The sequence below is a fragment of the Coregonus clupeaformis genome, unplaced genomic scaffold (genome assembly GCF_020615455.1).
Source record: "Coregonus clupeaformis isolate EN_2021a unplaced genomic scaffold, ASM2061545v1 scaf0174, whole genome shotgun sequence".
Lineage (NCBI taxonomy): Eukaryota > Metazoa > Chordata > Actinopteri > Salmoniformes > Salmonidae > Coregonus > Coregonus clupeaformis.
The window spans coordinates 489,736-503,483 of NW_025533629.1; the positions used below are offsets into that span (position 1 = coordinate 489,736).

At 46.1% G+C, this 13,748-nt stretch overlaps 1 pseudogene; it reads right to left on the reverse strand.

Annotated features, from left to right (window-relative positions):
- Positions 1-11,101, reverse strand: part of LOC123483979 — an 84,289-nt pseudogene extending 73,188 nt beyond the window's left edge.
- Positions 11,102-13,748: the final 2,647 nt, after the last annotated feature.

Below are 13,748 nucleotides of genomic sequence, written 5' to 3' on the forward strand. Positions count from 1 at the left end.
TTCCAGAATCCCTAAAAAACAGCAGTCTATGGGTCAGTGTTAACATCATCGTCTCCTGTTAACAGCAGTCTATGGGTCAGTGTTAGACATCATGATCCCTGTTTACAGAGTCTATGGGTCAGTGTTAACATCTATTGTTAACAGCAGCCTTGGGTCAGTGTTAACAGCAGTCTGTGGGTCAGTGTTAACAGCAGTCTATCGGTCAGTGGTAACAATAGTCTATGGGTCAGTGTTAACAGCAGTCTATGGGTCAGTGTTAACAGCAGTCTGTGGGTCAGTGTTAACGGCAGTCTTGGGTCCGTGTTAACGCTGTGTTAACAGTAGTCTATGGGTCAGTGTTAACAGCAGTCTATGGGTCAGTGTTAACGGCGGTCTATGGGTCAGTGTTAGCAGCAGTCTATGGGTCAGTGTTAACAGCAGTCTATCGGTCAATGTTAACAGCAGTCTATGGGTCAGTGTTAACAGCAGTCTGTGGGTCAGTGTTAACAGTAGTCTGTGGCTCAGTGTTAACAGCAGTCTATGGGTCAGTGTTAACAGCAGTCTATGGGTCAGTGTTAACAGCAGTCTATGGCTCAGTGTTAACAGTAGTCTATGGGTCGGTGTTAACAGCAGTCTATGGGTCAGTGTTAACGGCAGTCTATGGGTCAGTGTTAACAGCAGTCTATGGGTCAGTGTTAACGGTGTCTCTGGGTCAGTGTTAACAGATGTCAATTGGTCAGTATTAACGGCGTCTATGGGTCAGTGTTAACGGTAGTCTATGGGTCAGTGTTAACAGCAGTTTATGGGTCAGTTTTAACAGCAGTCTTTGGGTCAGTGTTAACAGCACTCTATGGGTCAGTGTTAACAGTAGTCTATGGGTCAGTGTTAACAGCAGTCTATGGGTCAGTGTTAAAAGGAGTCTATGGGTCAGTGTTAACTAGCAGTCTATGGGTCAGTGTTAACGGCAGTCTATCGGTCAATGTTAACAGCAGTCTATGGGTCAGTGTTAACAGCAGTCTATGGGTCAGTGTTAACAGTAGTCTATGGGTCAGTGTTAACAGCAGTCTATGGGTCAGTGTTAACAGCAGTCTATGGGTCAGTGTTAACAGCAGTCTATGGGTCAGTGTTGCAGTAGTCTATGGGTCAGTGTTAACAGCATTCTATGGGTCAGTGTTAACAGCAGTCTTGGGTCAGTGTTAACAGCAGTCTATGGGTCAGTGTTAACAGCAGTCTATGAGGTCAGTGTTAACAGATGTCTATGGGTCAGTGTTAACAGATGTCAATGGGTCAGTATTAACAGCGGTCTATGGGTCAGTGTTAACAGCAGTCTATCGGTCATTACACGGTCTAGGTCAGTGTTAAGCAGTCTATGTCAGTGTTAACACATCTGGGTCAGGACACATCTATGGGTCGTGTTAACAGCAGTCTATGGGTCAGTGTTAGACATCATGACCATGTGATCCCTGTTAACAGCAGTATATGGGTCAGTGTTAGACATCATGATCCATGTGATCCCTGTTAACAGCTTAGTCTATGGGTCAGTGTTACATTTACATTTTAGTCATTTAGCAGGCGCTCTTATCCAGAGACGACTTACAGTAAGTGATTGCATACATTTTCATACTGCAGTCTATGGGTCAGTGTTAACAGCAGTCTATGGGTTAGTGTTAACAGTAGTCTTTGGGTTAGTGTTAACAGCAATCTATTGGTCAGTGTTAACGGATGTCTATGGATCAGTGTTAACAGATGTCAATGGGTCCGTATTAACAGCAGTCTATGGGTCAGTGTTAACAGCAGTCTATGGGTCAGTGTTAACAGCAGTCTATGGGTCAGTGTTAACAGCAGTCTATGGGTCAGTGTTAACAGCAGTCTATGGGTCAGTGTTAGACATCATGATCCCTGTGATCCCTGTTAACAGCAGTCTATGGGTCAGTGTTGACATCATGTCCATGTGATCTTTGTTAACAGCAGTCTATGGGTCAGTGTTAACATCATGATCCATGTGATCCCTGTTAACAGCAGTATATGGGTCAGTGTTAGACATCGTGATCCATCTACCCCGTTAACAGCAGTCTATGGGTCATGTTACATTTAATTTTAGTCATTTAGCAGGCGGCTCTTATCCAGAGCGACTTACAGTAAGTGATTGCATACATTTTCATACTGCAGTCTATGGGTCAGTGTTAACAGCAGTCTATGGGTTAGTGTTAACAGTAGTCTTTGGGTTAGTGTTAACAGCAATCTATTGGTCAGTGTTAACAGCGGTCTATAGGTTAACATCATGATCCCTGTGATCCCTGTTAACACCTTTTATGGGTCAGTGTTGGACATCATGCATCCCTGCGATCCCTGTTAACAGCAGTCTATGGGTCAGTGTTAGACATCATAGCCATGTGATCCCTGTTAACAGCAGTCTATGGTCAGTGTTAGACATCATATTCCATGTAATCCCTAAAAAACAGCAGTCTATGGATCAGTGTTCGACATCATATTCCATGTAATCCCTGCTAACACCAGTCTATGGGTCAGTGTTGGACATCATGATCCATGTGATCTCTGTTATACAGCAGTCTATCGGTCAGTGTTAGACATCATGATCCCTGTTTACAGAAGTCTATGGGTCAGTGTTAGACATCATCCCTGTTAACAGCAGCCTATGGGTCAGTGTTAACGGCAGTCTGTGGGTCAGTGTTAACAGCAGTCTATCGGTCAGTGTTAACAGTAGTCTATGGGTCAGTGTTAACAGCAGTCTATGGGTTCAGTGTTAACAGCAGTCCTATCGGTCAGTGTTAACAGCAGTCTATGGGTAGTGTTAACAGCAGTCTATCGGTCCAATGTTAACAGCAGTCTATGGGTCAGTGTTAACACAGTCTATGGGTCAGTGTTAACAGTAGTCTATGGCTCAGTGTTAACAGCAGTCTATGGGTCCAGTGTTAACAGCAGTCTATGGTTCAGTGTTAACAGCAGTCTATGGCTCAGTGTTAACAGTAGTCTATGGGTCAGTGTTAACAGCAGTCTATGGGTCAGTGTTATCAGCAGTCTATGGGTCAGTGTTAACAGCAGTCTATGGGTCAGTGTTAGCAGTGTCTATGGGTAGTGTTAACAGATGTCAATGGGTCAGTATTATTACAGCAGTCTATGGGTCAGTGTTAACAGTAGTCTATGGGTCAGTGTTAACAGCAGTTTATAGGGTCAGTTTTAACGCAGTCTGTGGGTCCAGTGTTAGCAGCACTCTATGGGTCAGTGTTAACCAGTAGTCTATGGGTCAGTGTTAACAGCAGTCTATGGGTCAGTGTTAACAGCAGTCTATGGGTCAGTGTTAACAGCAGTCTATGGGTCAGTGTTAACAGCCAGTCTATCGGTCAATGTTAACAGCAGTCTACGGGTCAGTGTTAACGCAGTCTATGGGTCAGTGTTAACAGTAGTCTATGGGTCAGTGTTAACAGCAGTCTATGGGTCAGTGTTACGGCAGTCTATGGGTCAGTGTTAACAGCAGTCTATGGGTCAGTGTTAACAGTAGTCTATGGGTCAGTGTTAACAGCATTCTATGGGTCAGTGTTAACAGCAGTCTATGGGTCAGTGTTACGCAGTCTATGGGTCAGTGTTACCTTGGCCCAGTCTACGAGGTCAGTGTTATCAGATGTCTATGGGTCAGTGTTAACAGATGTCAGTGGGTCCGGTATTAACAGCGGTCTCTGGGTCAGTGTTAACAGCCAGTCTATCCGGTCAATGTTAACAGCCAGTCCATGGGTCAGTGTTAACAGCAGTCTATGGGTCAGTGTTAGCAGCAGTCCCTGAGGGTCAGTGTTAACCGCAGTCTATGGGTCAGTGTTAACAGCAGTGTATGGGTCAGTGTTAACATCATGATCTCTGTTGCTCTGTTAACAGCAGTCTATAGGTCAGTGTTAACATCATGATCCATGTGATCCCTGTTAACAGCAGTCTATGGGTCAGTGTTAGACATCATGATCCATGTGATCCCTCTTAACAGCAGTATATGGGTCAGTGTTAGACATCATGATCCATGTGATCCCTGTTAACAGCAGTCTATGGGTCAGTGTTACATTTACATTTTAGTCATTTAGCAGGCGGCTCTTATCCAGGCGACTTACAGTCAGTGATTGCATACATTTTCACTACTGCAGTCTATGGGTCCCAGTGTTAACAGCCAGTCTATGGGTTAGTGTTAACAGTAGTCTTTGGGTTAGTGTTAACACATGGTCGCGGGTCCGACCTGTCAGCGTGTGGGTCAGTGTTAGACATCATGATCCCTGTGATCCCCTGCTCTAACAGCAGTCTATGGGTCAGTGTTAGACATCATGAGCCATGTGATCCCTGTTAACACCAGTCTATGGGTCAGTGTTACATCATTCCTGTAATCCCTAAAAAACAGCAGTCTATGGGTCAGTGTTCGACATCATATTCCATGTAATCCCCTGTCTACCAGTCTATGGGTCAGTGTTAACATCATGATCCATGTGATCCCTGTTAACAGCAGTCCATTGGTCCCAGTGTTAGGCATCCATGATCCCTGTTTACAGAAGTCTATGGGTCAGTGTTAGAATCATGATCCTGTTAACAGCACCTACGGGTCAGTGTTAACAGCAGTCTGTGGGTCAGTGTTAACAGCAGTCTGTCGGTCAGTGTTAACAGTAGTCTATGGGTCCAGTGTTAACAGCAGTCTATGGGTCAGTGTTAACGGCAGTCTATGGGTCAGTGTTAACAGCAGTCTATGGGTCAGTGTTAACAGCAGTCTATGGGTCAGTGTCAGACATCATGATCCATGTGATCCCTGTTAACATTAGTCTATGGGTCAGGGTGAACAGCAATCTATGCGTCAGTGTTAATAGCAGTCTATGGGTCAGTGTTAACATGTAGTCTATGGGTCAGTGTTAACAGAAGTCTATGGGTCCCAGTGTTAACAGCGGTCTATAGGTCAGTGTTAACACAGTCTAAGTCAGTGTTAGGCATCGCATGATCCTGTTAATTGCGGTCTATGGGTCAGTGTTAACAGCAGTCTATGGGTTAGTGTTAACAGTAGTCTTTGGGTTAGTGTTAACAGCAATCTATTGGTCAGTGTTAACAGCGGTCTATAGGTTAGACATCATGATCCCTGTGATCCCTGTTACACAGCAGTCTATGGGTCAGTGTTAGACATCATGATCCCTGTGATCCCTGTTTAACAGCAGTCTATGGGTCAGTGTTAACAGCAGTCTATGGGTCAGTGTTAACAGTAGTCTATGGGTCAGTGTTAACAGCAGTCTATGGGTCAGTGTTAACAGCAGTCTGTGGGTCAGTGTAAACAGCCGTCTATGTCATCGTCTCAGTGGAGGCAAATCACAGCCACTGGCCGGCGTTATCAGACTTCATATTTGGCTGGAGATCGTGGTCGCTGGCTTCTTAGTATCTCCGTGGTCAGTCTGTTAATGTCATAAAGACAGTTACTCAGTGGGAGACAGCTCACTGACAGTATCTCAGTGGTCAGTCTGTAATGTTATAAAGACAGTACTCAGTGGGAGACAGCTCACTGACAGTATCTCAGTGGTCAGTCTGTAATGTTATAAAGACAGTACTCAGTGGGAGACAGCTCACTGGAGTATCTCAGTGGTCAGTCTGTAATGTTATAAAGACAGTACTCAGTGGGAGACAGCTCACTGACGTATCTCAGTGGTCAGTCTGTAATGTTATAAGGAGCAGTGCTCAGTGGGGAGGCAGCTCACTGACAGTATCTCAGTGGTCAGTCTGTAATGTTATAAAGACAGTACTCAGTGGGAGACAGCTCACTGACAGTATCTCAGGGTCAGTCTGTAATGTTATAAAGACAGTACTCAGTGGGAGGCAGCTCACTGACAGTATCTCAGTGGTCAGTCTGTAATGTTATAAAGACAGTACTCAGTGGGAGGCAGCTCACTGACAGTATCTCGTGTCGTCTGTAATGTTATAAAGACAGTACTCAGTGGGAGGCAGCTCACTGACAGTATCTCAGTGGTCAGTCTGTACTGTTATAAAGACAGTACTCAGTGGGAGCTTACTGACAGTGGGTCCTACATGAGCCTTTGGCATGCACAAACGCTACACATACACACACACACAAACACACACACACACACACACACACACACACAATCACCTCATTAAAAGGACCATTCCCATTGCTCCCACTGCTAGGCAGGTAACCAATCATATAGCCCTGCTGACCAGTGGGGTATCATGACAAGCGGCTGTGAGCACTCCTCCATGTTTCATCCTGTTTCTCTGCTAGGATGGGAAGATTGAAAATCACTAAGGACAACGTCCCAAATGGCACCCTATTCCCTTTATAGTGCACTACGTTTGACCCAGAGTCCTATGGGCACTATATGGCCGAATAGGGTGGTTTGGTTACAAGCAAAGCCTTGCGTTGGGGAGAACACAGCAGCGAGGTATCAATAATTCAACTCCTGTTGCCATAGTCGTGCAGGGACTCTTCATCAATGACTGTCTGATCATCCCTGGTGGTGGGATGTACATGTACTACCGTCAGACAGAAATCAGTGGTTTCCCAGTCTTGCAATGGTGAAGCGTTGTTAGCCTGGTCTGTAGGTGTGTTTCAGCGGCAGACATTTACATTACATTTTAGTCATTTAGCAGGCGCTCTTCTCCAGAGCGACTTACAGGAGCAATTATAGTTAAGTGCCTTGCTCAGGGCACATCGACAGATTTTTCACCTAGTCGGCTCGGGGATTAGAACCAGCGACCTTTCGGTTACTGGCACAACGCTCTTAACCACTACGCTACCTGCCGCCCCCGGACAGACAGATGGAAAAACGGCCAGACAGACAGACATATAGTGTAAGTAAGAATATCCATATTGTGCATGCTGAGGCAGAATAAACATATTACATGTATTTATCTATACACTGACCCTCATGTTTCTCTCTACCTTAACAATACACCCGGCCCTCATGTTCTCTCTACCTTAACAATACACTGACCCTCATGTTCTCTCTACCTTAACAATACACTGACCCTCATGTTCCTCTCTCTACCCCCTTAACAATACACTGACCCTCATGTTCATCTCTACCTTAACAATACACTGACCCTCATGTTCCTCTCTACCTTAACAATACACTGAGCCACCCTCATGTTCCTCTCTACACTTAACAATACACCGACCCTCATGTTCCTCTCTACCTTAACAATACACTAATCCTCATGTTCTCTCTACCTTAACAATACACTGACCCTCATGTTCTCTCCCTCTCTTTGCTCCATTACAGGTCTAACCCCAGGTCCTCTGGCCAGGGAGCAGTTGGGAGCTGGGCACTCTGCCAGACCTGTATTGATCTGTCCTGGGCCCTAACACCATTTGGGGCCCCAGCACTGTGTCTCTATAGAGGAGGAGTACTTTGCCCGGGGGGAACCATCACTCTGAATACATTAAAGGGGATGAGGATGGGGCTGGGGATGGGGCTGGGGATGGGGGCTGAGGCTGGGAATAGGCTTTGTCGGGCCCTCTTCACGACTGTCTTGGTGTGTTTGGACCATGATAGTTTGTTAGTGATGTGGACACCAAGGACTTGAAGCACACAACCTGTTCACTGCTTCGTCGGTGAGAATGGGGGCGTGCTCAGTCCTCATTTTTTTCCTGTATTCCCGTAAGCATCTCCTTTGTCTTATCACGCTGAGGGAGGTGTTATCCTGGCACCAACGGCCAGGTCTCTGACCTCCTCTATGGCTGTCTCATCGTTGTCGGTGATCAGGCCTACCACTGTTGTGTCATCGGCAAACTTAATGATGGCTGTTGGAGTCGTGCCTGGCCATGCAGTCATGGATGAACAGGGAGTACAGTAGGGGACTGAGCACGCACCCCTGAGGGGGCCTCCGTGTTGGGATCAGCTTGGAAATGTGTTGTTGCCTACCCTTACCACCTGGGGGGCGGCCCGTCAGAAGTCCAGGATCCAGTTGCAGAGGGAGGTGTTTAGTCCCAGGGTCCCTAGCTTAGAGATGAGCTTTGAGGGCGCTATGGTGTTGAACGCTGAGCTGTAGTCAATGAATAGCATTCTCAAGTAGGTGTTCCTCTTGTCCAGGTGGGAAAGGGCAGTGTGAAGTGCAATAGAGATTGCATCATCTGTGGATCTGTTGGGGGCGGTGTGCAAATAGGAGTGGGTCTAGGGTTTCTGGGATAATGGTGTTGATGTTGAGCTGTTGACCAGCCTTTCAAAGCACTTCATGGCTACAGGCGTGGGCGCAGCGGGTCAGTAGTCATTTAGGCAGGTTATCTTAGTGTTCTTGGGCACAGGGACTATGGTAGTCTGCTTGAAACATGTTGGTATTACAGACTCCAGTCAGGGACATGTTGAAAATGTCAGTGAAGACACTTGCCAGTTGGTCGGTGCATGCTCAGAGTATGCTTCCTGGTAATCCATCTGGCCATGCGGCCCTTGTGAATGTTGACCTGCTTAAAAGTCTTACACATATTGACTATGGAGAGTGTGTTCACATAGTCATCCGGAACAGCTGATGCTCTCATACATGCTTCAGTGTTGCTTGCCTCAAGCGAGCATAGAAGTGATTTAGCTTCGTCTGGTAGGCTCGTATCACTAGTAGCTTGCAGCTGTGCTTCCCTTTGTAGTCTGTAATAGTTTTCAAGCCCTGCCACATCCGGCCGGCGTCAGAGCGGTGTCGTGCGATTCAATCTTAGTCCTGTATTGACTCTTTGCCTGTTTTGATGGTTCGTCCAGAGCATTAGCGGGATTTCTTATAAGCGTCGGGTTAGTCCGGCTCCTTGAAGGGCAGCTCTACTCTTTAGCTCAGTGCGGATGTTGCCTGTAATCCGACGGCTTCTGGTTGGGGGTATTTACGTATGGTCACTGTGGGGGACGGCGTCATCGATGCACTTATTGGTGAAGCCAGTGACTGATGTAGTGTACTCCTCAATGCCATCGGATGAATCCGGAACATATTCCAGTCTGTGCCTGCAAAACAGTCCTGTAGCTTAGCATCTGCGTCATCTGACCCCTTCCTTATTAACCGAGTCACTGGCGCTTCCTGCTTTAGTTTTTTGCTTATAAGCAGGAATCAGGAGGATAGAATTATGGTCAGATTTGCCCAATGGAGGGTGAGGGAGAGCTTTGTGCAGCGTCTTTGTGTGTTGAGTAAAAGGTGGTCTAGAGTTTTTTTTCCTCTGGTTGCACATTTAACATGCTGGTGAAATGAGGTAGAATGGATTTAATTTCCCTGCATTAAAGTCTCCGGCCACTAGGAGCACTGCCTCCTGGATGAGCATTTTCCTGTTTGCTTATGGCCTTATACAGCCCATTGAGTGCAGTCTTAGTGCCAGCATCGGTTTGTGGTGGTAAATAGACAGTCTACGAAAAATTAAGATGAAAACTCTCTTTTTGGTCATAAGAGACGGTGGCAGAAACATTATGTACAGAATAAATTACAAATAACACGAAAAAAACACACATAATAGCACAGTTGGTTAGGGGGCCGTAAAACCACACCATCTCCTCCGGCGCCATTCCCAGATGTGACTGGGGGCTGGGGCTGGGGATGGGGATGGGGATGTGGATGTGACTGGGGATGGGGCTGGGGGATGTGACTGGGAGCTGGGGCTGGGGCTGGGGATGGGGATGTGGATGTGACTGGGGATGGGGCTGGGGATGTGACTGGGGATGGGGCTGGGGCTGGGGATGGGGATGGGGATGGGGATGGGGGATGGGGCTGGGGATGGGGCTGTGAGATGGGGCTGGGGATGGGGCTGAGGCTGTGGGTCGGGCTGGGGCTGGAGCTGTGGATGGTGCTGGGGCTGGGAATGAGGCTGGGGATGGGGTGGGGGGATGGGGATGGGGCTGTGGATGGGGCTGGGGGATGGGGCTGGGGATGGGGATGGGGATGGGGCTTGGGGGCTGGGGAGGGGATGGGGATGGGGCTGGGGTTAGGAGGGGCTGGGGATGGGGTGGGATGTGACTGGGGCTGGGGATGATAGTACGGGCTTAGAGTTTGCACTGAGGATGGGACAACGAGATGGCGAATCTCAAGAGTTTTAATCCCGTCATTAACATTTCAGACATTTATAAATAATTAGCATTATAAATGCATAGCTTTGTTCTACTCAGGCCTTCTCCCTCTAACACTCTCCCCCTCTCTCTCTATGTACCCATGACCGAGGCTCACCCACCACAGGAGTGTTTTTAATGCGCTGTATGTTTTAACAGTCATCCACAGACCAGCAGGCTTTATTCAGCGCCAGCTCTACCAGCATGGGCTAAATAGCTCATTAGCTTAAATTGGCGATGGCGGATGGTGGGCCAACGGCAGTGTTTCTTGAAAGCGTGGGGACAAACTCCTCATGGATATTGATTCAGCAAACCCCCTGCATATCCTGGGCATGCTGTTATACGGAAGGGGACTCAGAATTATTCATGCACCATCCATGCATTTGTTAAAGCCTCTATAGTCTACAGACTCCACACAGTGATCGGCATCTTCAGACTGTCTATGGGTCTTACCCATGTAGTTAATGCCTTCAGACTGTCTATGGGTCTTACCCATGTAGTTAATGCCTTCAGGCTGTCTATGGGTCTTACCCATGTAGTTAATGCCTTCAGGCTGTCTATGGCTCTTACCCATGTAGTTAGTGCCTTCCAGGCTGTCTGTGCGTCTTACCCATGTAGTTAATGGCTTCCAGGCTGTCTATGGGTCTTACATTGACATTTTAGTCATTTAGAGGCTCTTATCCAGAGCGACTTACAGTTAGTGAGTGCATACATTTTCTACTGGCCCCCGTGAGAATCGAACCCACAACCCTGGCGTTGCTGGCGCCGTGCTCTACCAACTGAGCTACACGGGACATGTACCCATGTAGCTGGAATGCCTTTAACTGTCTGTTGGTCTTACCCTTTTAGCTATTGCCTTTAGACTGTCCATGGGCTCTTACCCATGTAGCTAATGCCTTTAGACTGTCCATGGTCTTACCCATGTAGCTAATGCCTTTACGTCCATGGGTCTTACCCATGTAGCTAATGCCATTAGACTGTCTATTGGTCTTACCCATGTAGCTAATGCCTTTAGACTGTCCATGGGTCTTACCCATGTAGCTAATGCCCTTAGACTGTCCATGGGTCTTACCCATGTAGCTAATGCCATTAGACTGGGTCCATGGGTCTACCCATGTAGCTAATGCCATTAACTGTCTATGGTCTTACCCATGTAGCTAATGCCCTTTGGACTCTATTGGTCTTACCCATGTAGCTAATACCTTTAGACTGTCTCTTGGTCTTACCCATGTAGCTAATGCTTTAGACTGTCTATTGGTCTTACCCATGCTAGCTAATGCCTTTAGACTGTCCATGGGTCTTACCCATGTAGCTAATGCCTTTAGACTGTCCATGGGTCTTACCCATGTAGCTAATGCCTTTAGACTGTCCATGGGTCTTACCCATGTAGCTAATACCATTAGACTGTCCATGGGTCTTACCCATGTAGCTAATCCTTTAGGCTGTCCATGTGTCTTACCCATGTAGCTAGTGCCTTTAGACTGTCTATTGGTCTTACCCATGTAGCTAATGCCCACAACAACTAAAAGAACTAGTCTCCCTATGCCTCCCAGGGCACATTAAAGTGGATGTTAGCGTTGTTTGCATTGGGGGGGGACGTTATTCCTTTGTTGGGATACAAAGTGGATGTGCTGAATGTAAATCTGGATTAAAGGCTAGGGATGAGGCCCCCTGTCAGCTGCAATAAAGTATGGTTGCCATTGGCGAGTGTGGCGGGAAGGGAAGCATAAAGCGGAGGAAATGCATACAAATTGACACCTAACCTGCAGCGTCACTTAGGGATTACTGATGCAGATCTCTGTGTGTGTGTGTGTGCGTGCCCCTGGGACAAGCTACCCTACCTTTAAATCTCACCTTGTACTGCTTTATAAATATATATGGACCAGGCATGGTGTTTGGAGTAGATAGTGCCGCTCGGTGCGTCAATGTATGTATGGTTCTCTTCCACACAACAGTGTTTCATGTTCTGCCAATGCAGAAAGGCTGGGATGCTAGCTTACCGCGTTGATAAAAGTAGCGGCTTAATCAATCATATAGACGGTCAGTGCTGCGGAGAGATAAAGTGTTACACAGAGAGGGAAGACATTCTTCCATGACTTCTTCTTCTCCTTTCTTCCTCTCCTTCTTCTCCTTCTTCTGTTCCTCTCCTCCACCCTCCAGATTCTCCCCATATTAATTTCCTACTGATATTACAAAGGGTCCTATGTGCCATAACTAGAGGAAGACAGCTACAGTGTTGTGTGTGTGTGTGTGTGTGTGTGTGTACACAATCAGCTGTAACACATGTTACCATGAAAAACATAGTGAAATAAAATATAACATTTCCCCTAAAAAAAACTGAAACATTTATGAAATGTGGAACTCTGAAAACAATCTGTTAATGTGTATACTTGGCCAAAAATATGTTAACAAACTGTATTGCGTTGATAATTGCCTTGAAGCAGTAGCCCTTTAAGGTTGCATAGTTGCCTATGAAGCAGTAGCCCTTTAAGGTTGCAGGTATGGGTGTGGTTGAGGCGTGTCCAAACCACAGGCGCCATCTTGAATTCGCTGTGTTCATAACCAAGTAGGAAGGTGGTAATTACCTGTTGGATGCATTCGCGTGTTGAGAAAGCGTTGATTGGCTAATTGCCAACAAGCTGTGTCAACCATAAACTAAAAGTACAGCTATCCTGCTTGTAAACAAATGTTAGTGTTAAAAAAACATATTAATATATTGCTTTTCAGAAATAATGTAGGTGATGTCAGAGTTCTGCAGGTGGGAGAAGTCGAACTCAGGGATGATAGATGAGTTTCCCACTAGTAATTACCAGTTGGAGGGCGTTCAAGTAGATTTTTCACATCGTATGTGGTAATCACCTTCCCACTTGGTTATGGTATGCAGCATTAGGACTGCCAGACCCATTGTTTGGAGAGAACCTACTATTGTTTGCTAAAAGGTATTTCAATAAATCAATCAATCAAATGTATTTTTAAAAAGCCATTTTTTACATCAGCAGTACTTTACAATTTCAGACCTGTTTTCTCCTCAAATTTGAGCATCCACACTGGTTTAGTGAAATAGACATTGAATAGTTCAGTCACTTTCCATTTAAACATTTTGATTTTCTGTTGGATAATTGACATATGTGCGTTCATAACCGTGGGAAGGTGGTAATTACCAGTTGTGAACTGTAAATATGATGGGTGCATTGTTTTGAGCGCGAATACCATCAAACATGAGGTCATTAGAAAGCGTGTGATTATTTTGCAATTTTTGCCCATGAAAAGTACATCCAGATCTGCTTTCTAAATCAAAAGGAAGATGAACAGATTTTATTTTTTAATCAATAATTTGTACTGTGTTCTTACCACAAACAACAACTGCTGAAGATGCCACCATGCTTGCTGTCTTTTTTCTGTGGACAAATTACGTCAGAGAGGAGCAAGTGGGAAACTTCGGAGCACAGGGATGATAGATGAGTTTCCCCACTAGTCATATTCTGGTATTTACACCAATGACCAGATGATGTGAACGCAGCATTAATACCAGGATTTTTTTAATATATTTTTTTTCCGTTGGATTGTATATTTCCTTGCACTTGGACTTCCATTCAAAGTCTCATCATAGTAAGTTTTCATTATTTGGGATTTGCTCTATGGACTGTTGGCTCTGGCGGGACTATGGACTGTTAGCTCTGACGGGACTATGGACTGTTGGCTCTGACGGGACTATGGGCTGTT